The sequence below is a fragment of the Anser cygnoides genome, chromosome 1, assembly GCF_040182565.1.
Source record: "Anser cygnoides isolate HZ-2024a breed goose chromosome 1, Taihu_goose_T2T_genome, whole genome shotgun sequence".
Classification (NCBI taxonomy): domain Eukaryota; kingdom Metazoa; phylum Chordata; class Aves; order Anseriformes; family Anatidae; genus Anser; species Anser cygnoides.
This window is the reverse complement of record NC_089873.1, coordinates 79,377,501-79,403,852: the sequence shown is the minus strand read 5'-3', so window position 1 is coordinate 79,403,852 and position 26,352 is coordinate 79,377,501. Positions and strand designations below refer to the sequence as shown.

Below are 26,352 nucleotides of genomic sequence, written 5' to 3'. Positions count from 1 at the left end.
CTTTAATTAATTTAATTGATGTATTGTGTTGCAAATTAGAGAGTTGATCTTATTCTGACTTACTCGTTTCTCTACCAAACTCTCTTCCAGAACTGAGGACACTCTCTGACTAGACGTTGTTGCTACTTTTGTTTTGTTTTGCTTTGTTTTAGTTAATTCCTGGGTTAGTTTGCATAATAGTGAAAAATCCCAAATCAGTTAGATGGGTTTTACACTGTGACTCCGTTATCATAACAGTGAGCCCTTACTCCAGCACTGCTGGTGGAAGTGAATATGAATGAATGTATGAGTAAAGGGTTCACGGTCTGTCCCCAGACGACTGAGAGTTTTGAGTGTGTGTTTATTTATATGAAAAAGTCTGTAGTGTGCAGCTAAACTACAAAGTTAGGATTTGGAATCTTTTTGGATTTTCTTTCTGGAAAGGATATCAATGTGTGTGTGCGGAGAGTGATGTCATCCGAGGAGCATCCCTGCAGGTCAGAAAGCAAGGAGGGTGGCTGGGACTCTTTGGGATGCTTCCAGGGAGGGCTGCTTTTGGATCCTGATCAGTTTGGGAGGGTGAAGTGAAAGCAACGCACCAGGTATTGTAATAATGTTTAAACAGACCTAGCACTTTTCATCTTCAAATTACTGTGCAAATATTAACTAATTAGATTGTTTTTCCTCCTCCTTAGGAAGAGTTAGCAAAATAGCAGTTGGGGAACAACTGGGGATATGATTTATTTAAGTGTTGAAATGCTTTGCATAAGTCCCTCACAGGAGGCCATTAGGAAAATGTGGTTACTTTAGGATGTGAAGAGAAGTCCTTTGTGGTGAAGAGACAGGAAGCAAAGAGCAGTCAGTTTTATTATGGACAGAGACAATATTTGAGTGCCTCAGTTGTAAGTACTGAGAGTTCAAAATGGGTTTTGACAACATATTTGAGAGGCAAAATTTTCTATCACGAACCGTGTGGGTTTGGATGAATTTGATAATGTTCTTGGATGAATTTAGTACAGAGGAGGGACATTGTGAAGCCCTCCAGGACAATTTGTTCATTTTCAGGAGTGGAGGGGAAACAGCTGAGTCAAATGGATCCAGAGGTAACCAGCAGGATAGTGCTCCACCTCCTGTCCTCCTAGGAGGAGGTTAGAGAATGACTTGAGGAGGGCAACTTATATTATTAAATAACAATAATAATAAAGTCCCCAAGAGATGACATGGAAGGAGATAAAAGGAAGGGGCAGTATGAAGACGGAGTAAGGCTAGCAGTAGGGATAAGCAGATGAACATGTAGCAGACACGTTTCTTCTCCCCATTTTGCCTGGGGAGGCGGTGAGGGTCCTGGGTGGGCGCAGTGTGCTCCCCTGGATGCCGGGGGACTGTCTCTTGCCCAGGCAGGGGCGAGCAGCACCCAGACGGGGCGAACGCAGCGCAACTCCCACGTGGTGTGGTCACGCTGCAGTCTGTCCCGTGGGCTTGCCTGTACAGACAGGCCCCGGATTTGATCATCGCCAAAGTGAACATCCTGAAGGAAAGCTTAACTGATCTTACAACTCCAGCCACAGAGCTGTCTAGCAGGATATCAAATAGCAATAGATCCCACCAGAGAACCACTGTTAGAACAACACATCTTCAAAACAAACTGAGCACGCCCTGCAGGTATTCTTGTTTCTAGGTATTTCTAAAAGCTCTCTCTTAACTCTTTCAGGTGCTGTAAATCCAGCACAGGTGGAGTACCTGCATTAGGCATGCCCTTTGCCTGGTTGAACACGATAGCTCCATTGTACTGATAGGATTTGCTTTGTAGCTTTAGCGGGATGTGGTTGCCGACTCATTTCCCACTGTTCTGTGTTGTGAGCTGAGTGGGGGAGAAGGAAGGGAGGTAGCTCGTTAATGGGGAGTGATATGCAAATGTCAGGCATGAAATTCATACTTCAGTAAAGTTCTCTGCCATTTATGAAGTATAATCTTGAAACAATTGAGTAATTATAACCAAACACTCCAAAATAGGTATGTTAGCATGACAGGTTCATTGGTACAAACAAATAAGGAATCCTTGGACACTGAGTTTATAGCTTCCTTTAGGAAAAGGATAATCCAATTTTCCTACCAAAGCTATAGGTAGATTAGACAAATTTGCATCTAGAATAGGACGTTTGATTACCTAACACTTGAGGGCGTCCAAACCTGCACTTACTTAGGTACATTTTTAGCTAAAACCTTAATTTAACTCAGACCTCACTCATTTGGGGTTGAATTAGCTTGTGGCTGAATTGCATATGTGGGCTTGAGGATGAAATTTTCACGACATGTAACTTCATCAAGTTTAGGTACCTAAAGAAGGATCCAAGGCTGTCTGTACAGTCAGTTCAGAGAGGCAGGCTCCTCCTGAGCAGCTCCCCTAGGAACCTTCATTGACTTTATGGACAGCCCAGCTGGATGCCTGAAGTTAGGTGGTATGAGTACCGTCTTGGATGCCTGGTGGGAGAGTGATGTCCTTTGAGTTCAGTTTTCAAAAGAGCAGAACAATGTGAGAAACTCTAGGCTTGCACTTGAAACAAGAGTCGAAGAATCTGAAGCTCTAAGCACAGGATTTCCTCTGATTTGAAGACCAAGAAAAGATCTTGAGTAATAAGTCTGAATTTCAGTGTTCCCTATAGCAGAGTTCAGCATGCATTCCTGGTCATATTAAGAATTAAATTCTCTTTTTGATTCTGGACATCTGTTAAAGTATAAACTCATTATATATTAGAATTTTTCAGGGTCCTGGCAAGCAGTGCTTAGGATCTTTGCAACTGTGTGTCTCCAAGGACGTGTTTACATACAAGGGTATATACAAACACACCCATGCTCTAAGGCAATGTGTGTAGGTGACTATGTTGTTAAAAAGAACAACCATCCAAATTATTTATTACAAGAGACAGTAGCAGTCCCCTGCATTTAGATTGCCTCAGATACTGCTTTATAAAGTTTCTGTTGTACCAAAAGCATTAATGCTGGCCTTGTTTTGAGCATCCTTTAAAATGTATGGGGAAAAAAAATTCAGGGCTCAAAAGTATAATTTTGTTGTGTCGTGAAACTCTGCTCAAATCTAGTGGCGATACAAGGCTATGGAAGTCACCATTCCACTGCCGTAGTCTGGGAAGGCATGCCCCACTGCATTGCAACATTGACCAAACAGGAGTGTTGCAAGGCATTGTACTCTCCCAGACTTCTCCCTGGACATCAAATTTCCTATCTCTCTCTTTTCCTAAACTGGCATTTGCTAGATTTTCCCCCGCAATTTAGTTAGGAAATGGGAAAAAGCGTTGAGATCTGCTGGCTACAGACCAGACCGTACCTTTATTCTGTGATAAATTTGCTGCAGTCTCCAGATCATACCCTAAAGCTCAAGTGGTAGACTTTTGTGCAGAGGGTCAGAAGTTAAACCTTGCCAGGAAGGTGTGATTTGGAAAGTTTCAACAGTTGTATGTAATATATTTAGTTTTTATCTTTTTTCTTCTCTTTAGAAAAGGAGGAAAGTTCATGAAAAAACAATGTTTAAAGCAAATTGCAAAGCCAAACATTTACAATTAAGGGCAGATTAAGGTTGTCCCTCCAGTCACACTTCTGCCCTCTTGTGTGAATGCCCTGTGATACACTTTTCAGTTGCAAGAACCTGGGCTAGTCTTCCCTCTTCAATGCAGAGAATGGTCACACAACTGGACAGAATTAATGGGCGAGTTTTTAATACTAGTATTTCCTAACTTTGAAATGCTTGACTTTAACCTTTTTTCTGATGTTTTTTGAATGTGCACTCTGTTATTATTGATTTCAGAATAAACACTACACTAGATTTGAAGAGAGATATTTCTCTCTTGTACAGCTTCTCTGAATTTACCACAGTTTCATCAGGGCTGAATTTGGCCCATTATATCTTATGAATTGTATATTCCAAAATCAATATTAATAATGCCAGGTGCTCTTTTTAAAGAGATTGCAGACATTCATATAGTCTTTGTAAAGTTCATATGAAATGATACTGCCCTATTCTTTATTCATCCTTTTGGTTAATAAATAATCCTTCAGCTTTTCAGTAGTTGGTTTCTGGGCTCATGTTGGACATCTGTATTTATCATTTAGGAAGCCATCACCAGTTAATCTTTCTCCCTTCATATTTTTGACAGAAAGCCCAGGGTTTCCAAGAGCACCGGCTACTTCTCATTTTATTCTTTTATATATATATAAACTGTTCTACTGGTGAGTTGCAGTTTATCAGTTGAGAAGTTGTTTAGCAAAATGTACTGTGTCAGTGAGGCACTGAGAAGGAAAATCAACCATCCACTTGCTGAATCTCTGCATTTGCTGAGATGCACCATTTCATCTGTGGATATGAGTGACTCACAGAGGTTGGAGAGACTCATAATTTCCATACTACAGCACTGTTCGCTAGGATTTTCTGACTTTTGTGTTTATCATTAGAAGCAATGTTACACAATGCCAAAGAAAAAAATCTAACCTTCATAATGTGCTTTCCTGACTGTGGGGCTGGATATCCTGCACTGAAATGTCAGGTTAGATCCTTTGTAAACTCTGAAGCCTATTCTCAGAATAGAACACTTCTGGAGTGTATTAAATTGGTGTTAATTGAGAAACGCATATGCCAATGACATTTTAAGCTACGCTAAATAAAACCAAACCTTTAGCAGGTCCCTATCACAGAGAGATCCTGAGATTTCACTGAACCTGCTGCTGCCGTCATCTTTTTTCCATCTATGCATATGTTGCTTGCAATGATATATGGTAACTCCTGATGCAAATACCACTCATGCTGTTACAGCTTAAAAGGCCCAGAAATAGCATGCAAACACAATGTCTGTTTTTTTCTGTTTCACATTATAAAATCCTATGACCAACAGCCGAAAGTTTGATTCATTTTCCCTGCAGTTTTCACACTAACTGACTTTAAAACATACATTTAGTGCTGCAAGTAATAAAAAATTCATCATCTCTTTTTTTTTTAGGGGACTAATTCTGCAAGTGTCTTAGGGTTCTCTAACCCCCGTTGCAGCCGAGCCACAGGGCAGCACCTCAGGAGGGCCTCGTCCTTGCACGACCCACTGCCCGGTATACCCACTGGCTCTAGTTCCCTGACATGGCTGGCCCCTGGATCAGGCCCTAAGCATATTGATAAAGTACATGTGCTTTATCTTAAGATAAATAAAGCCATTTGAAAAACACAAAGCAAAATTGGGGTTGAAGTCCCAATTGTGTCAATATAGACATGGGATGTGGCAATATTTTGTTGCACATTTGATTTTTTACAGAAAAGAAAGGGCAGCCTGGAAGTTACCTCGGGCTGATCTCAGCTGTGCTGGTAGCATGGGGCCCAGCAGGGCAGTGGTGAAATCTTGCTCTAATACTGATACACAAACTCTTCTAAGCTTGCTTTGCAGGACTGCTCATGTTAGAGCAGCTGTCTTCTGCTACAAGATAGGGCAAGAGGTCAAGAGCCATTTTTGAAGGGTCTGGTACCATTAAGCTGGCATGATGTAGCTAGGAGTGAAACTCTCCCTGGCAGCTCATTGATTGCCAAATGACAAAGCCCACTGCAGCTTTGCTACTCAGTAACTTTTTGCCTTTGAACCAAACAAAAAAAAAAAAAAATTTTTTCTCAAATAGCTCATGCAGCTTTTTTTTTTTTTTTTGAAAAGCAGAAATACTTTGGAAGATGCATTGTGTTACTGCTGTTCTGTGCACTCTAGGACCTCTTTTGGTGGGCAGATTTGTGGCCATGTCCTGAATCTGTACAGAAGGTGCTCAGGTTTATTTCTGACTGGCTACATTTCTAAGCAAAACTAAATAGACACTAAATTGGAAGGAATTTGATGTCTGTAAAGCCCAGACTTTAAAGTGCCTGGCTCCTAAGTTAAGGGGAACAGGGGTCTGTTCCCTGGTAGCTTCCCGACATTGTAGTTGCATGGAGACCCCAGTGCTTGTCTGATGCACAGCTTAGGGGCTGCTCCTCTCTCAGTGGATGCATCTTCTCTCCTGCGTCCCCCTCCCCGATAAGTTTTGATATCTTTTCAGTGCACTTTCAGAAGTTCATTGTATGTTCTGGCATTCTTCTTCCCAAATTTTACAGATTTCTGATGGTTCAGGTAAAGCCTTGACTTGTGGGAACTGTGGAAGCAGTGGGAATATTTCATTGCCTAGGACACTGTCAAGCTGTAGCTGTGCTTCAGGTCCCAGAAAGCTGACCATGAGCCTGTCAGGAACAAGGAGTGGGGTTTTTAGCTCTAGTTATATGATGAATGGAAATTAATAAAGCCATTTATTTTTTGTAGAAATATCACCCGAGACTTCTCTTGTGTTGGACTGTTTAGTAGTGTCTAATTCATGATATGTATTTTTCAAGATACGTATTTTTCATATCAGCCTGGTTCTCCTGTTTTTGTTTGTTATATACAGTACAATGCACAGATTTAAACTGAGAACATGCCTAAAATGTCCTAGAGAGAAGGTAGCATCTTTATTTGGATTTCACAGATGAGAAGACACAGAGCAATTGAGTGGTTTACTAGGACCAGGCAGAAACATCATGGCAGAAGGGGGGAGGATTCTCCTACTGCATGTTGTGGACATCGTCTGTCCAGGCTGCCTGTCTTTCCTCCTCATGGCACATTGTCCCACCACCGTCCACTGGAGTAGCTCTGGAGTGCAGGAGACTCGTGTACTGTGGTTACTAGCTGGTTGTTTGCCATGCAGTCTTTTGCAGGATAGCTACATAGAGAATTAGATTATAACTCACTTAATCGTGAACTTCCTTGTAATTTTTCTTGCTGCCTCCTCTCCCGTTAATGGCATTCTTACGTTTGAAGGACCACAAAGGTTATGCTATCGGAAAGGACTGTTCTTTTCTCCTTGTGCAGGCGGCATCTCTCAGGCATGATAGCTGCCTTACAGCCAGCATATGACCAGGGAGTTGCAAGTTTTAATGCGCTGTTATTAACCCTGGACTGGGGACTCCTTTGGTGATAACACTGTAGATTCAGTACTTGGGCTGTGCAGATTTTAACATAAAATATTATGATCGGTCTGTCTGTTTGCCCATCTGTCTATCTGTCCATCTATCTAATTGACCTACGCATATGCTGGAATCACTTGGGGAAGGTCAGTGGGAGTTCAGAATGACAGAAAAAAGGTCAATTTTTGCGTGTGTGCATGTGTTTCTCAAGCTAACTGATGAGGCGTCTTGGCACAGCGTTTCAATTTAAAGAGACAGCCCCGTCCGTTCAGAGGATGTGAATGCCCTTCTTGTGAAACACAGTAAAGAGTTATTTGCGAGAGGTGACTTTTTTACGGCTTTTCCAATGATAATGTTGCCTTGCAAATATCTCCAGTGATTCTGCTGAACTTGTCAGAGATAAGTCAGGAATGTGTGGCGGGGTCCAAGATTTTGTTTATGTTTAATTAGGACATCTGTACGTTCGCACACCATGTGAAATAAAGAAAGAGAGAAGCCTTCTCGCCCCGGTGAAAAGGGGGCTGCATGCATGCAGTGGGGGCTCGTGGTGGTGTGTGACCGTGTGCGTTTGCGGTGGCTCTGCTAGATTCACAGCGCAACGAAACAGCTTGGAAACGTGCCACTCGGCAACTTGCCGCTCAGCCCGGTACCGAGCACTCTCTTTCAAATTCCATTTTTTTGTGGATGAGCTGGATCTCGGTCCCACCATGCCCCCCCAGGACGTTAAGTTCAGGGCTGGGTTCGCGGCACGGGGCTGGGGTCCATCCCGCGCTCAGAGCTGCCAATGGGGAGGGAGACGCCAGATTTACAGCAGCAGCACCAGTTCACAAAGAGCCTATTAGGCAGGCGGAAGTCCCTCACAGGGTTACGAACCAGACAGTCTATACCAAGGCAGGTCAAAGGGTGAGCTTACTGTTTACTGAATCTGTAAATAGCTAATTATTCAGCTCAGCAACAGGGCGAAGCCCCACATAGGATGTAAATCCCCAGCAATTCAATGTTATCTAGTGCTGAACTGATTTTAGGTCCAAATATCCCTTGCAGTAGCGAAGCGGAGCTCTCCGCACTTTAAAACCTGTTAGGGCGTCGGTACAATACTGTGGGACCATTAAGGAGCCCTCACATGCCAGAAGCAGTTTAACAGGCCTGGTGTTGGGCACTTAATTGTGTCAATAATTATTCACGCATTAGCACCAGCTCCTCCTTAAAGTGTAGACTGCAGTGACTCATTAAGTTATTACTGGTATTCATTACCAGTAAAATTAGCCTTTTTTCAAAGTGCAAAATTTATGTTTTATAAAAAAATATTGTTAGGAGTGCAACAGCTTTGCTCTACTCCCTGCTTGGTGTGGATGAAAACAAGACTGTATGGAGATGAAACAATATTTTTGTCCGGAAAAAGGCCATCAAATTAAGAGGAAGTAAAATGGGAAAGAGCCTCATGCTTTCATTCTTTCTTTATTATTTTTTTTTTTGGGGGGGGGGTAGGGTGGAGGGTTGGGTTATGTACTTAAAAAGTGGGATAAGGGAAAAATCACATTCCTGCCTGGCTTTGGCTGTGTGTGTACATGTGCTGTTTTCTCATACAGAGATTGAGAAAGATGCACAGTGTCTTTTGATTAATAAAGTGTTAATGTATATGCAGCTGTCTTTATGTTAAATGCTTCCTGGTGCACTTTGTTTCTTTAAATGCTGATCATTTACAGTGAGCGTGTACAGTATATATGCCTGGAGGGAAAGCAATTGTTAAACAACTCTTTAATCCGAACCATGATTAAAACCCCTTTTGTTCCTCCCTCCCTGCATTACTCCAGCCTATCATCTTCTCTGAGAAATCATTTGGCAAGTAGATACGTGTATATTTTAAGAGAATAACTCCTTTAGAGAATCAGTTTTGCTTTTGTTCTGCTTTTGGAACTTAGTTTTTTGCATTTCAATATGCAGCACTGTTCAAAAGGCGTAGGAGGGTCATACCCATTTTTTATGTGAATAAGGTATAATTGAAATATGATGTATGCAGATATCATCACTTCTACAGTAATTATCCAGATTGTTTGTTTAGTGGGAACATACTTTCAAGTAGGGGGTGGTCAGTGGCAATCATGTTGCGTGACATAGCTGGGAGAAATGGCAAAGAATATGTAAAGTCTCATACTGTGAAATAGTATGTTACGCCGAGACTGTCTACTAGGGGGAATCATTAGGAGTTTGGAAGGTGAGGGCCGCAGTGATTTCATAGAGAAATGTAAAACAGGACTGGGAGGCTTGTGCTCAGATCTTCGGGAGCGGCTGGGGTTTAGCATTCTGTTTCATGTGGAGACCAGCAGTTAATATGGTCCTTGTTGAAACTTGAAACAGCTCTATTAGTAGCTTGATTGGGGAGAGGAGAAGAGACCAAGAGTAAACAAAAATGTGCAGTCTCGAGATGGGCTTAATTGTACACAATACGTCTTGCCTCTGTGCGGCTTATTCTAATCACTCCAAATGGCAGCACACACGCATGCACACACACACAAATTTGATCTGCTCAAGCAGATAAAACTGCAATGTGTATAATATTGCCAGGCTAGAAGGAAAAATAGTGGACATCTGTTTAACAATTCTCTATTGTAGACAGGATCATAGAAACACTGTTGCCTGCCTGTCATGTTCAATCAAAATGAATAAAATACTGATTTAAAAAAAAAAAAATCAGGCGTAAGAGAGCCTTAAAGTATTTGCTTACACTTTTTTGTTTTAATTTCAGCAGCATGATGATGAGGGAGAATCCCAGGGGCAGGAGGAGGTTTCAGTAACAGTGAAGGGAAGATTCTGTTTTGTTTTGTTTTGTTTTATCCTCAGTACAGCCGAGAGAGGCAAAACAGCAGTCGGAACTAATTGGAGCTCGCTCAGGAAAGTCTTCATTAGCACTTGCCACACATGGTTACCAGATGTGCCGAAGAAGGGGTGGGAGTAGGGGGGAAGGGGTATGTAGAGAATAGGCTACACACTTAAACCTAATAATCTGTCTTTTGTTTTCAGGTCTATTGTGTTGGGGAGGGGAAGAATAGAGAGAGGGAGAAATCCTGGCTGCTTTTGCTGCAGCCAGTCCCTGTTAGCTGAATGGCATTCCTTGTCTCACAGTCTCCTCCAAGGAAGGGAAAAAAAACCTCAGTCATGGCCAAGTAAAAAGGAATTTATTTATTTATTTATTTATTTATTTTTAGGCTGTCAGTGAACTATTATTCCATTGAATCCAGCAGAAAGTATTTGGATAATCAAGCTGGTAAACCACTACCTTTCTGGCCAGCTTGTGAATTTGATCTGGGCTTTTTTTGTGAGCTTGTTGGGCTCCCAGAGCGTTGATGGGGGCTGATGAACTGTCCGTTCCAGTACCAGCAGCATCTCCTTAGTTCATGTTCACTTTGCTAGTAAGCGTGAGTAGTGGATAGTGAAGCCAAGTCCAGAAGGAAGATAGGAGCTTTGTGGTCCTGTCGGTCAGCCCTGAGGTTGTCATCTTGGTCATCTTCTGCCTGTTGCTATGAAAAGAAAAAAACACTAAAAAACATCTCCCATACATAGTGGCCGTTGCTGCTGCAAACCAAACCATGGTCTTGCAGCCCTTGTAGATGATTTTCACAGGAACTGGTGTTAATTTTACTGCAGATGTTACTACAAATGTTACTCACTGCTCTTTGGGAAAAAAGAGCCCCCCTTCATCCCCCACCGAACTGGTGACCTCCGGGGGAGACCTTCCCAGACGTCCCTTCCACCTCCCCCCCCACCCCCCTCCTCCCCAGTTCTGTAGCAATGCAGCTTCTTTCCCCTCCATCTCTGAAACCTTCCCTGCAGGGTGGTAGTTTTCCATACTGGCATCGTGTGTGCTTGGATGTCCTCTTTCTCTCAGGTCTCACCTCTTCATCCCAGTGACAAGGGAGCTTCACAGTGTTTGGATGACAAGGCAGAGATGATTCTTCGAGTTCTGAATAATCAGGCCTGAAGGTTTAATTATGGCACTACACATGATGTGCACAAGATTTATCACTCTGGTCATGTGAGAGAACAGCACTAGATGAACTTTTACTAATTAAGCACTCTGTTTCCCTTCCTTCTTGAAACTGCAAGGAGGTATAAATGTGGAAAATCACTTATGTTGAAAAGAAATGAAGACATTTTTGGAATCTTAAGTAATCTCAGTTGAACCTAAATCTTGTGGGCCCATCCTTGTTTTATCCAGCTCAGTTTGCCAGTCTGTAATCTCATCATGCTCTGGAGCCTGGAAACTTTCTTGCTCACAATCTCAAAGCAGAGCAGATGTTGCATAAATAGAAAATAGGTTCTGTGCACAACCTAATCTAAGCACAAAGCACAGAAGAAGGTTTGGATGAATGTAAGCTAATCATGACACAAATCTGCTATACTTTGGGACTCAGGACCAAATTATTATTTTTTTTTCTGATATATTCTGCCTACCAGATTCCAGATATGCCATTCACTTTTTCTGAATGGCAACTCCCACCTACAGCTTTTTAATTTTTTGAAAGTAGGGTAATATCAGTCAAATGGCTGGTAAGAATTAATCTATTCAATTCCTTCTTCTGTGTTTAACTGACTTCTCCATCCAATGATCTTGTTTTTCCAGGTCCAAATTAATCAAAGTCTAGGAATCCTTCTTTCATGTTTCCTCAAGGGAAATAGTAAAGCCAAATTACTTAGCTGACTTAGTTGTATTCACCTTTCCTTCTGCAGAATTGTAGTGCCTCCTTCAACCCTGTTGAAATTGGCTGGATCAACTGACTAGACTACACAGTCACCAAGTGTATGGCTTCCCTACAGTATCTTTATTAACTGCCAAGAGGCCCAAGGAAAAAAATTGGTAAAATTAACCTATTTACTATCCTAATTTTGCTGTAGCTGCTATTCCATCAGCTGTTTTCTTTAATAAAATTAAGTGCCATATTTGCGATTTGTATAAGGCTATCCCACATTATTTGCAAAAGAATGAACTGTGGTCGTGCCAACACGCAATATGTAGAGACAATGTCTCCACTTACAATAATTCTTGATTAGAAAAACCAACAGTGCACACTGGATGTTTTTATCAAATTTTTATTCTTCTGGAGACATCAATACCTTTTTTTTTTTTGCCAGCTGTTACCACAGAATGTGTTTCACGTGTATGTGCTATTGCATACATAGTGAGATCACAGCCATACACAATAGATATAATCATAGTAGATTTTTATTGTGACATATTCTGCAAAGAAATTAAGTAAAATTGTAAATGGCTGTCTATGATTCAGGTGCCTGTGCTCTCAGGTCAATGAGTTTTCAGTTACTTGGGGCTTCAGTAATACTTAAAAGTGCTTTCAGGAATTTGACACAATGAATGTAACTTTAGGGCTTTCTTCATAATATTAACTTTAATTATTATAAGTTAATTATTTAAACATTCAATTAATGTGGAGATGGAAAGCAGAATGATCAGATTTGCTTCCTGCTTTTTGTACATTTCCATGTTGAAGTCAAGGTCTCAGGCAACAAGGCAAATATTTTTATGCAGATGCAAAACTAATCAGCCAAACATGAAAATATTCCTACAGGATTTCCTGGAGGCCTTGCTGGGGATACTGCAATGCAAATAATATATAATGTAAATAATAAATAATATAGCATGAGTATTGTACAGTAGTAGGATTCAGTTAGGGACCAGAAGTGGTGGGTAATTCATGTGAATTAGCACTACCATCCTTTTTATGATGCTCAAAATGGGATGGTTTCCCTGCCTGGATCTCCTATCATACTTTTTTTTACTCTTACAATGTTATTCTGTAATGTAGTCCATCAAAATGCATGCCTCCTCACAGATGATGTCATTTAAGTGGAAAAGAATTGTAAATCCTTCTTTGTCCTCCTGTAGTTTTTTCCAGGGTAGCCAACTGAGCTCAAACTACTTCTCTTTCCAGCGTGATATATAAGTAATCAATATGATTTATTGTCGATATGCATATCAGCAGTACTCTATGTAATTAGAGAGTAGCCAGCACCACTCTGATGCTATGCAGCAATTACATATGGCATCATTTTTGCTCTCTGTGATTTGCAATTTTACCAATATAAAACAAGCGACTGAAATGACAGGCAGGGAAGTTTCATTGTAACGGTAGGAAAACCTAGGAGAGCAAGTTTACTGGGGGGAGAACAAATAGCTTTTCTGCTTTCTGGGGTAATTACTTGAATACAGAATGGCAACGCAGCAACATGAGGCCCATCTTTTGTCACCTCAAAATGGGGTGCCTGCGGCGTGCTGTCCGGGAGGAGCCCGCGAGCTGTGCAGGGCCCCACGTTGGCACAGGAGATTGCAGCTCACTGCATCTGCTGGAGGGGCAGAGAAGCCTGGTGCTTCCAGCCTGTGCAGGCTTCAGCAAGTTTCCAGCTCTTACAGTGGGTTCGCAGGTGTTGGCTCTAACAGGTTGCAGAAAGGTTTGGGACCCAGTCACCTGTCTCTTGCTGGGAATTTTGCTACAATGGGGACCAGAGAGAGGGCTAGGCTGATGCTCTTTTCTTAGGTGCAAAGGAAGGTGTTGATTAAGGGTAAACCATCATAGCATGAATACCTCCCCCCACACTTTTTTTTTCCTTCTAAATCTTCTGAGAAAGATACAGGGTCTGATTGATACAATAGTGCTTAACTTTGTGATTTTTAATGATTGGGGCATTTACAGTTTCATCATAAACATGGGAAGAAACCTAACTATGAAATAAGAGGCGTTCTTGACTAAGTTTATTTTGTTTTACTTGATTCTGTTTGTGATGAAACAGAATAGTTTCTCAACACTATGCTTGCAATTTTATCATGAAGCTTACAATGTGTAATGTGTCTAGTAAAGCCCTGTTCTGAGATTCTATGAATGTGTGAGAACTTCAACCTCCCCTAAAAGTAAGTTTTTCCTCCAATGAATTTCAGAGAAAAAAATTGAAAATCTGACATAGGGGAACCCTCAAGAAGTGACAGAAAGTTGAAACAAAATGGTCTAAAATGCACTGGAAGGTATTCGTGTATGGTTTTTTTTTTGGGGGGGGTTGTTTCTAAAAATCGCTCTTTATGGCAAATCCTATGACTTTAAGTGCTGGTCTGATGACTTTTGAGTAGTTGGGGCTGGTGGTACCTAAAACAGCCTTCAGACTGTCAGTCCTCTCCTTGGGTTGTTTGGCTTCTTGTATCCCAGAGCTGCATGTGTCTTCCCACCGGGTCTTTCCCTTTCCCTATGCTCTTGGGTCCTGGGTTGGGGCAGCAAGCCGTTGCTGTGGCTGCGGAGGTCCTGGCTTCCCTCTGGTCCCAGCTTCAACCCAAGAATGGAGCCAAGGCAGTCAGGAGAATGGAGTGCTTTCAGTTCTGCCTTCCCCTCCCCTGGGCTCAGCTTCCATCGCTTCCCTGCACGTTGAGCATCTTCATTTCGATATAGCCCAGAAACAGTGAGTTGTGATGAAGTGCTAGCCGTCTTTTGCTTAAAATTTTAAGGAGGACAGAAAGCAAATGACATGAAGTATGAAGTAAGTACTTAAGTAAACGTTTTAATCTCACTTGGGGCAGTTTGACAAAATAATGAAAACATACCACATATGTATGTGTCTGCACATAATCATTGTCGTCGTTTGCTTTTGTTGTCAGCAGAGTTAAGCAGCAGAACATTTTAGGGAAGGTTGTGCTTGCGATTGAGCGGCAAGCCTCAGCTCGTGGCATGGGCACACAGCCTTTGCTAAGGCAGCCTGTAGCATATGAGCCAAGCAGGGCTTCTCTGCAGAGCCCGTTGGTTTTAGTAACAGCCTCTGCATCTGAGCAAGTACCTGTTCTTACACAAAATGAGAATCAAGATCTCAAATGCTAATTCTTTGGATTCATCTGAAAGTATAGCTTGCCAAATGTTAGCCTGTTTCTGATTCACGAGGGAGCGGAAATGCTGTAGGATCACTAGCAATAGTGCTTTCTAGAGGTAATGTCAGCCATAGTGTAATCCAAACCAGAAAAAGAAATTGTGTCCCAACTTGGCTTGTATTCATCTCAAATCCTGTGCAGAAGTTTGAGTGCTTGAGCAGAATATTTTTCACCAGACAGCATAACTATGATCTTCTTCATCAAAAGGAAAGAAGAACCAGCAGCAACAAAAATCCACATTGGTGCATTACCAGCTAGTATTGCTTAAAATATGTATATATTTGACAGAAATTTGTAGGTCATTTCTTGCCTTCTGTAAGCAGATTTCTTACAGTTCAGGAAATTCAGGATTATTTTCATTTTGATAAGAAAGGAACATCCATTCAACAGACAATAAAAGCTGTTTTAAAGCTGTTAAATACTATGAAATAGATGTGTACGGCTAATTAAGGTATGTGTTGAATAGTAATTATGTCATCCTGAGGGATTTACAAATAGAGTCTAGTTAAAATTTGATTCAATCTTCTATCATTCACAGAAGGTGCAAATTATTATTCATTTAGTGTGCTCTGATTTCAGCTCTAAAGGTAATCCAGAAAAAAGGGAGAGGGATTTCTGTTTTATCAGCATTCTTTAAGAGCTAAGATCCCTTAATTATCGCACTGTACCAATAGTCTGCTACCAACTTACTGAAGCAGTCACTCAGCTTTGAAACTAACAATTTACCCTCCAAGCAGAGAAAGATATAAGAAAAAGTGTTTAGTCAGCAAGCAAATATACCAAATTGTATGTTTTGGCTTTTGTTGGTGCTAATGTTTCTGAGTTGTGCAAACGTGAGTCACTTACACAATACCTTTCAATCAAATGCCTCAAAGCAAAGGAGCCAGATTTCATAAGAAAAAAAAAAAAAAGGCAAAGGTGAAATAAAGCTACTGAAGATCCAATTCTCTCAAGCTTTTGGAACATTTTTCCAGACTCTTTTTAAGGAACATTAGTAGACACTTTGCCTTCCTCCTTTGTGTAATTTTTCATGATAGTAGTGAAGAATTAAGTAAGATTCCTGATCACCTTGTGAAAGTATTATAGGTTCTTTTACAAGGAAGTTACTTTTAATGACCTGAAAATAAAAACTTTACTATATTTCTGGATTGTAGTAATTGGCCATCCCTGTAGTTACCACTTAAGCTGGCCTAGAATAATAAAAAAAAATGCTTTATGAAATATTTTTACATCTTGAAATGAAAACTGTATCTTTCAAAGAAATTATGAGTAATCCCAAAACACCAGAAGAGTCCAGGAGCTAATGGTGGCATGGTAGAAACACGTTACATTTCTGTTCTGCTTGATTCAGAGGTCCAGCATCTAGCTGCTGTGACTTCTCTTCTGTGCATCTGAGCTGACAGAAAAATGTTGTCAAAACCAAGCATTTTCTTGATAATTTTTGCTACATTTCAGTTTTTTAAAGCAGGAAAAGCTTTTGCCACTAAACTGTCTCACTAAACTTAACTTCTTCTATCTTAAAAAAAAAAATAATAAAAAAAACAGTATTCTAATTACCAAAGTTATTGGATATTAATCAAGTTTTTCCTTGAAACTAAGAATACGTGATCTGTGTAGTTATTTTAGTAGCTATTGTTCAGGCTTCTTTGTAAGTGTATTCTACTTTGCTTAGGCTGGATATTTTTTGTTGTATTCATTTTATTGCAGAAGGGCAAATGTTCTCCTGCATTATTTTTTACCATATACGTTTTCATACTGATATCAGTGGGTCTAATTATGTATATTAAAGTGCTTTATGGGAATAAGGATTGTGTATCCCACCTTACGTAATGTCACCTCTCAGATGGAGTGTGGCAGCTGCCCAGCAGCTCTCAGAAATAGTATGCAATTCGTTAAGTTAAGCTTAAGCAAAGATGCTAGACTTTTTTGGAAAAAAATAATTCAGAAAATAATTCAAAATTAACTATGTTCTAATCTTATGTTTCTAACCAAAGTGGCATTTTGGTAGGGTGAATTAGAAGAACCCACATTATTTTTGGCTGGCTGGGTTGGGTTTTTTGGAGAGGCAAATGGCTTTGACGTATCCATTTTCTGTGCTTGCCCCATCATGTTTAATCTTCTGACAAAGCTGCTTGCTTACAATAAGGTTTGGAGCACTATGCACTGAGGTCCCAGGTCTTAGTGAGATAAGAGAATGTTGCTTCTTATCTGTGATTTGAAAAGAGATGAAGGGTCAGTGAGGTAGAGATATATGAAATCTATTGCACACTTGGTAGGAGCTGCAGAGGAGGAGTATTTCTCACAGGTGGCTTATTTGAATGGAAGGGCAGAGAGAGAGGCAGCTTCTGAAGGAAGGCAGAGGACTGGGAAAAATGTTAGGTAAAATCAGATAAATTTGTTGGCTTATTTGCTTAAAGAAACAGGTTCACAGTTTGGAGATAGTTACTGAGAAGAAGAGAGCGTATCAAGTTGTCTGAGGGCAGCTTTAAATGCTTGCCTGCTGTTGATGCTTTGGAACTTACAAAAATTTGTGGTCCTTTCTGGTTTTGGAGGGAAGGAAAGAGGATGGGATGGGCTGTAAGACACCGTCGATTCTGGGAGATTGTACAGAAATACAAGGCGGTCTGCTGGGCACCAAGCATAGCTTAGCTGGGGCTTGCCTTGTCTTTCCACATGCCTCAGAGACATGTCAGAGATGGGAAATGTACTGGAGGTGGTATGTGAAAGATTTTAGGCCACCTGTCCCCAGCCAAAAGTTAGCTGTATGGACATTTTTCTTCTTGGCAGCAGGAGCTATGAGGATGGGCAAGACCTGATTTCAAGACCCAGAATACAAATGCCAAACTTGGCAGTAGTGGCTGGCTGGCTCTGCAAGCACTGAAATAAATACTTCTCTTCTCCCTCCTAAGAAAACTTGTAGCTGACTTTCATGTCATGTAAATTGCAGGAGCTGCTGGCTACCTGGCTGTGCTGACATTCAGGTTGGGAGTGGAGCAGACACCCCTACAGCTGCTTGTCCCTGCCATTTTCTGGGGATGTCTTAAGTGCCTTTTTTGTGTCACAGTGGCAGCAGATGTATTCGGTCACCACAGTGAGCTGCGTTGATCTTAACTACTTATTTTCTTGACATGTCAGTGTTTGTATCACATCTATTCACATTCATTCACAGCAGTCTGATGCAGATAGGGAATATGAGTTGGATCAGCGAGAGGTATATGTCTTGAATGGAAAGGAGTGATGGATCTCTCACAGGCCTGGGAGCTAGGGCTGTGAAATTAGGGCCTAAAATTCATGAGGTTGTGCCAGCTGTTGGAGAAAATCTTGTATTTGTTTTTTGAGCAATTAGAAAACGTTGAGAATGTGTGGCCAGTATTTTCCTCACTTGGCCGAAGGCTTCAAACTTACTTGCTTTACTAAGTAAAGTTGAAAATTTCCTATCTTAATGGTCTCAAGTAGCGCCAGGGGAGGTTTAGATTTGACATTAGGAAGAATTTCTTCATGGAGAGGGTGGTCAAGCACTGGAACAGGCTGCCCAAGGAAGTGGTGGAGTCCACATCCCTGCAGGCATTAAAGAAATGTGTGGATGTGGCACTAAGGGACATGGTTTAGTGATATCAGTCAGTAGGTCAGTTGGTGGTTGGACTTGATGATTTTGAAGGTCTTCTGCAACCTCGGTGATTCTATGATTCTATATTCAGCTGACTGAAGAAGTTGAAGCTTGATGTAAAACAGTTTGGCAGGATGCCAGTGTTCAGCCTGAGGGAAGTCCCTTTGGACTTCCTGGAAGTCTAGATTTGCTTGCCATAGAGTAATAGCATGAATGAACATGAACAACGGGCAGTCATTTTTCCAAAAAGTGCTGCAGAGTGTTTCCTAGTGAAGATTTTACAATGAAGTTAAGCACCATGAAGCCTTTAACTGTACTAAAGAGCTACTGTCAGTGGTCTATATGCAGTGAATTACTTTTTTTGCCTCAAAAAGTAATAACAACTTCAGCTTCAGAATTTGTTAAAAATCAGGAGGATTTTTGTGAGAGAGTGATGTCTCTTTGGGACAAAGAGATGAAGAACTGCTCAATTGAACTTGCAATCTTGTAATAGAAATAATGGACAAAGAACAAGATTGTCTTTCTACTTCTTAATGTGATGTAAGCACAGCCCTCTTTTACAGACGAGTAAGTGGGCTAAAGTTTTGGACTTGCACATTTAAAGCTTGGATCTTGCTTTTGCACAGAAGAGTAGAAGTATATGCAATAGCTGCTAATGCACATAAAATCATTTGTTACTGAGTTCCTAATACTAACATATTTCAAAACTCACACTTGCATTCTGGAGCTGATGGAATGGTTGAGGGATTTACATCTAGCAGAATTTGCCTTCCATGTAATTTGGATGTAATGACTTAGTGTAACACAGGCAAAAGGGTTTCTGAGTATGTGACTCCTTTTCCATGGCACAGTAGGCATTTCGTCTTAATTTTTGGTTACATGCAAAGAAATCAATATGTAAAGCAAAAGTGAACAGATACTGAAAAGAAAAGCATCAGAGATGTTGAATAGTCATTTAGTGGGCTGGCATTTAAAGCTGGAATATGTTTCTGAGTGCAAAAGGGCTTCAGAACTGGGGTGATTCACAAACTACTTCTTCCCATTCAACAGCTAATTCAGGGGCAGCAGCTGTGTGAGCAACCCCCTGGAAAGAGGACCAAGTGTGGTTTGTGACAGATCTGAGTGGAGATGATCCCAAGCTGAAAGTCAAGAAAAAGATCTTTGTTTCAGTTCACCGAGCGATCTGGAATTTTATTCCAGCACCTAACACAGGTAAGAGGCTTCTACAGAATGTGGATCTCCTTTTCCCCGGGCATTAGAATATGTGAATTCATCAGTAGTTTTAGGTTGTGAAACTAGAAACATAGTGCCACGTACTAGTACCGGCTTCCTGGTTCTTTTATTGGGCCTTCAGGTATCTCTGTTGGTAAAATCAAGTAATGGAGCCATGGTGCTTTTGTCAGCAATCCTACAGTAATATATGTATATGTAGAATATGTCTGGGACCAGAACCTAAGACTTCAAATTGACTCACCTTCCATCAGAAATCAACAAGCATGTCCAAGAGTAAAAGAGAACTGTATTGTAAATGTTCATTTCCGTATAGGAGAAATTCTATTCCAGGAGAAATTTGACTTAAACAATAAGTCTAAATCAAGGTGGTAAATGTTGTTGGCTCTTGGACCCATGCTGAAACTGGTTTCTGAAGAAAGTAAGTTTGGTTCTGAACTGTGTTGCTGTTACAAGAAAAACAAAGCAAAACAAACCAAAACTTTGAAACTGCAGCATGCTTATTGAAATGTTACAGTTAGACATTAGGGGTCTGGCCAAGAGAGAGACTACCTGCACCATTCAGACTGGACCAGCTGCAGACAGCTGTGTGGCAAAATGATTTTTCTGGGCTGATGGGCAGAACTATTTAGGAAGGAAATGAGGGCTATAATGAACTGCATGTCTAAGATTCCCACACTGAAGCTTCTTCCTTGCTCCTTTTCAATCTCTATAAGCTTTTATATTTACTTTTAGGCATGAGCTGCCAGGTTCCTGGTCAGATCTGGGTTTTCCTTATTTCCTTATAGAGGAAGGACTGTGGAGTCCATACAGAAAGCCCTGCCAAGCTCGTTACTTGAAAAGTTATGTTCAGTGGGAGTGGGGGACATGCTCTGTGTGTATTTGCTGGAGGGACAATATATTTCAGATCATCGAAACTGAGGGCTCCTTTTCTCCATCATCATTTTGTTGGGGGTGAACAAGACAATATGTGATTCTATTCTCTGTGGCTTAATTTCAGTCACAGATAGGTCTTCAGGGCAGTAATATCCTTCCTCAGCTGACATACCCTCAGGACCTCTGTATTGAAGTGTGGGCAGTGCATTGAATGTGTGCAATGTGTCCTATCCTGCCTCCACTCCCCCCACCCAAGTGCTGTTCCTTTTAAGTGACTGCATGATGCTTAAGCACAGCAGTATATGGCTTCTGCTGTCAGAAGACCCCCCCCTCAAAACAAGGAGCTGCCTCTGCAGTCAGGGTGCTTCCTTGGGGCAGCAGCCACAAAAGCTGCTTTCTGACAGAGAGTGTCCTTAATCCATAATCATTAGCCCTAGTGAAAGCATTTTGTCAGATTCAAAAATAATTAAAAAAAAAAAAACTGGAAAGAAAAGAGAAAGAGAAAAGAAACAGCCAAAAAGGAGAAAAGATCAGGAATAGTTGGGATTATCTCTGTGCCATCTCTCAGGTCCAGTGACAACACAACTACAATGGGTAGCTTTCAGGACTGCATATGGTCTTCCTTCCGAGGGAGTTGATTAAGCGACTCCGGATGAAATTGAAATCCTGTGATTTGACCTTTGTCTGGCCTGGGAGGGCTGCAATTCGCATAACAATTTCCTTTTGTTCTTTGTTTGGAGTTATTAATCCAACATGAGCCTCGAATTAATCAGGGGTAGTGCGTTGTTACATTTCTAATTCACAGCTCCACTGCTTGTGTCTTTTTTAATTAAGGCCGAATGATAGCAGGCCTTAGCCCCTGATTGCAACACTTACTAACCACACATTGAGGGATGAAGAGGCTAAATAGGCAGAATGAGATTACTTCAAGGTTTCACTTAATTGTTTTCTTCCTTTAAGTAAAGCACATTGAATGAACATTGTTAATGCCAGGCTGGGAGTTTTTCTTTTATATGTGTGTTATGTGCATATGTGTATGCGTGCATGCTGGGGTGGGGGAGGTTGTGACGGGTGAAGTGAGGACTCAGAGCTCTAATGGCTTAAGGGTTTGTAAAATTGAAGCCTTTGGTTATTGATTTAAACCATTCCTCCCACCTCCCCCGAGGGGCGGGGGGAGGGGGGGGGGGTGCAACAGTAAAGGAAGAAGGCAGAGTAGAAGAGCATTAAACTTCAGTTCACTGCGTGGATTTGCTCGTATCCTGTTTGAACCCATTTGTTTATGTAGTTTTTCTTGCTGTTTCCTAGTAGTGCAAAGGTAGAAAATACAGGAAAATTGAAGGCTATCAGAGATGCTAAAAAGAATTCCCAGGAGATGCAAAGCTCTTCAAAGCCAGTAAACAGTAATAATGATAAAAAAATAAAGGCAAGTCAGTTGTGTCACATGCCAGATTTTGTTCATACTGAACGATGTTTGAGTCATGTTTCAAAAGCTGTTTGCAAATTCTTATTGTTGGAGAAGTTCAGGGCCACAAAGGCGCAGGTGCTATTGCAGGGGAATAGTGTAGATGATCTCAGTTAGATTCATACTGTATAACTCAGCCTGTGCCAGCCACTCAGGATGCTGGAAAAGAAAATGCAGTGAGTGCCCATCCTTGTAATGTTTATTTGCACAAATAATTCCCTTAAAAAAAAAAAAAGCTGGAGAGGGAGAAAGGGGGGGGATGGCAGGGGAAGGGGCTGGATTTTCATTGTAGGATCAGACCCAGTGTTTTGTCTTTCTGTGTTGTAGTACATTGGATGTGATTGTTACGGAGAAAGGTTAATATTTAAGGTCCCAGACCTCCAGTTGGTGAATATACAGAAATCCCATTGAATTCAAGTTGTGTCATGTGCCTGCAGTATCAGATAGAGCTCTGTAACTGTGGGAAACTAACTCTTTCTGAGTTGTTTCATCCATCCAGAGAGCTGAAGGGATGGGGGAAGTGTTTGCATGGAAGAGTTAGTATTTCTGTGTAGTATGGCAAACCAAAGTTAATCATACCAGACTGCACAGATACAGAACTCTGTTCTGACTCTAGCATGGAATACACAGAGCAGCAACACTTTTCTTGCTTGTCTGAATCCTCAGTGCACTCTGCCTGATCCGTGCAGGATTATCTAAGAATGCAATGCTAAAGCCTCTAGATAGATCAAGCAAAAGTTACGGCATAAGCTCCAGAGGAAAATACTGCAGGTAAAATGTGTTTTTTTCAGATGAGCCCGAAAAGAACAGGCTATACATTCAGAATTCCATAGAAATGTATATAATATCTGGAAACAAAAACAAACTAACACACAAATCTTTGGGTCTGGCTTGCAGTTGTTGCAGAGAAGCACCAATGACCAGTGATTTCTTTCCATGCTCAGTCATGTCAACACAGGATTCACACTGAATTAGGTTCACAGGTTCAAAGCCATTTTCTTGACTTTACTACTCTTTTCTTAGGTACTGCCCGATCTTCTGGTAGGTTGCCAGCTCCTGTGCGGGGGGAGGTCAGTGGCATAAGAAGATGCACTATGTTTCTTGGAATAGGGCTTCCTTACTCACAATTCAAGTACATTTCACATAGTTTTGTTTTTCAGAACCAGTTCTGATGCTATTACAATGAAAAACATCTAATTCTGCAAGTACTGCTATTGAATCAGACTTTGCATGGCGAGAATACTATTAAGTATGAGTAAGCGCATCTGAATCTGACCAATAATCACTTATTTTTGTTTATTTCCATGTAAAGACTGAATGCTTCCAATCTGTCCTACTTGTTCTCTTTTTTTTCCTAGAAACCTCTGCAGACCAGAGCAGGTTTGTTTAGCAGACTCAATTCCCCAACTGAAGTCTACTCTGAGGGCTGTTCTGTGTCTTAAATCTGCATGCTTTTTTTGTTTGTTTGTTTTTTATTTATTATTGTTTGGAGGTTCATTGTTGTTGATTTAAAGCTCTCACATTACACGTCCAAAGGCTCTCAGGATGAATGGGTACCCCCAAGTGTTTCTTGTGTTTTTCAAATAACGTCTTAAAAGCCAGTGTCTCGTTTGTTCTGTTACCTGTTTAAAACCGTCGTGACACTGGTCCCTAAAATGGGCATATCTGGGAGTACTTCTAAAATCTGCTTCTTTTCCTTCTTCTTGTAGAGTGTTCGTCATGAAGGTATTCAGCAGCTCTCCTCAAACTCATACCACTTAAGCACTCTGAGATCCTTAAAAACGAAATAAATTGTATAAACATGATAGTTTGGTGGTGATAGGTTAGTGATGGATTTGGTGGTGGCGCTCCCTGGCAGGCCGGTGCCACCAGCGTTGGGGCCCAGAGGGGCAGGGGGAAAGTCAGCAGGGAAAAGGGGAGAGAGCAGCACCACGCTCATGGCAGCACCAGCTCTGTTTTGAGTGAGACGGAGACTTTGTGGAATAATCTTTATTTATTTATTTATTTATTTATTTATTTATTTATTTATTTATTTATTTATTTTTAATTCAACAGAAGTGTATGCCCTTCTAGTTCCGCCGAGGTGGTGGCCTCTTACAGGGCATGGGGAAGGCTGGGGACTGTTGGGCCTTCCTTTTTGGGGGTCGCCAGGGCCTGCTGTGCGAGTGGTCCCTGCCCCAGGGAGGGTCCTGCTGCCACTACCTGCTCCGTCTCCTCCAGCATCTCCTCTCGCCCCCTCCTGTCCTGGCAGAGGGTCCTGCTGCCTCCACTGCCGCTGCCTGTCCTGGCTCCTCAAGGGTCTCCTCTTGGCCCCTCAGGATGGGTGCAGTGAGGGGCTGGCTGTGCCCCCTGTGAAGGACGGCTCCTGATGTGCTGGGGAGCTCCTCTGTGCTGGGACCTGTAGCATATTAGGAGGGTCCCGGGCTGGAGTTGAGAGTCACCCGTGAGGAGGTGGTGGTGCCGGGGGAGGCCGCGTGTCTGTCCTCCTGCTCCCTGGCAGTGTAGGCGTGGTGGAGGCCCAGCCACCTCCAGGCCTGCTCGCTGCACCGCTGCACAACGGTGTTGATGATGCCATGGATGAGCATCGGCGTTCTGTCCACGAGGCCAGGCTGCAGCTGCTGGAACAGGGCTTCACTGTCCAGCCCGAAGAGGCACAGGGCTGCCAGGATGAAGTTTTTGGCTAGCGTTGCCTGCCACCATGCTGTCCCAAAGATGACTGCCAGCTCTTGGCGTAACCAGGGCAGCAAGGGGTCAAGGATTTCCCGGTGCTCCTGGAAAAGGGCTGCCCAGACGTCGGGTGGCAGACCAGGCACTGGTGGAGCACTGAACACTGTCTCCACAGCCCCCTGCTCATCTGGCACCGGCATAGCGGGTGGAGGGTATGCCTCAGGGCTGTGGAAGCTTTGGCCAGCAAGGTGTCCGGGAGAAGTGCCTGCCTGGAAGCAGGCCAGTACTGGTGTTGCTAGGGGGCAGACGATGAACTCCAGGTCACTGTCATCTGCCCACGCAGGAACCTTGATGGTTGTCATGACCCTCCTGCAGAGCGGGCAGCTGGCCTTCTGCTTGGCCCAGTGCAGGATGCACCCAAGACAGAATTCATGGTAGCATGGTATCGCGTAGGCAGCATCCTCTCTGTCATCCCCACAGATGGAGCATGTCTATGCTGCCTTGGCTGCCATGGTCTTCACCGTGTGGTGGTCTGGGAAGAGCCAAAGGCGATGAGCTGCACCCCTCGGTCACCAGTGGTGCAGTGGTGAATGTTGTGTGCTGTGAGAGGGAGAGGGGACATGGTTATTCACTGTCCCAGGGGCGGGCAGCAAAAATGTCCAGGTCCCTCAGCAGGAAAGCCTCCCGGCACCATGCCTGGGCCATCTCATGCTCCCTGCGTGCACAGCTCCCCAAGCCCCCACACCCACCACAGCCACCCCCCGGGGCACATGTCCCCGGGGCACACCTCACCTCTGCTACAGCGAGCACACCTCGTGGGGCCCCGGCTGCCTGATGCGGGCAGGGCCGGGGAAACACCAGGTGATGGCTGCGGGGATGGGCGCTGAGAGACGCTCCCAGCAGTCCCAAAAGCACAAGCCAGCACCCAAACTGACTGGTCACTTGACCTCCAAGCCTTGCGCACCCATGCAGTGGGAGTCTAGGCACAAGGCAGGCTGGGCTGGGCCAGGTGCCCAGATATAAGCTGTGAGGGCCACACGACACAGTCCATCACTTGGTCACGTCACAGCCTGTTGCTCAGTGATATCACAGTGGTCCATCCACCCCTGCAGCAGTCCGGCTGGTACCAGCAGTCGTGCATCCTCCTGTGCATCTGGGGCTACCGCAATGCCACTTCCACCCTCTCCCCTCCCCTTTCGTCTTCTGCTGGGTACTGGCATTTCCTGGCAGGCCGCGAGGCCTGGGCTGTGTCTACCCAGAGCCCTGTCGGGTGCCCTTGTACCTCCCTTTGTCCTGTCCAAAATACGAGGTGAATTTGTTTGAAAGCAGTTTCCAAAGTTTCAGAGAACTCCAGACATTTCTTGCTCATTTTTATTTTTCATTTTAATCATGCCTGCAAGATCCACAGATCTTTAATATGCTGCACCTTTTCCTTTTCCTTCTATCCTCCTTTTATACTATTCATTTGACACTAATGCATAGGTCTGTCTTTTCCCCTGATTAAATTAACTCTACCTGGTCTTGAGCTTATGTCATCTGATTCTGCATCAGCAAATTGTAAATTTTTCACTAGCAAGTTATGTGGAAAAGGTGTTCATCAATGTCCG

At 42.6% G+C, this 26,352-nt stretch overlaps 1 protein-coding gene across 10 annotated transcripts in view; it reads left to right on the top strand.

The window, feature by feature from the left end:
* Positions 1-26,352, top strand: part of SOX5 (SRY-box transcription factor 5) — a 643,266-nt gene that overhangs the window by 285,475 nt on the left and 331,439 nt on the right. For 9 of the 10 annotated variants that reach the window (XM_048046777.2, XM_048046774.2, XM_048046778.2 and 6 more), the window contains one exon: positions 19,561-19,722. The exons of the other annotated variant lie outside the window; for it this stretch is intronic. The gene's annotated coding sequence lies outside the window, so the exon portion shown is untranslated. The remainder of the gene's footprint in view (positions 1-19,560; positions 19,723-26,352) is intronic. 10 annotated transcript variants of the gene reach the window in all.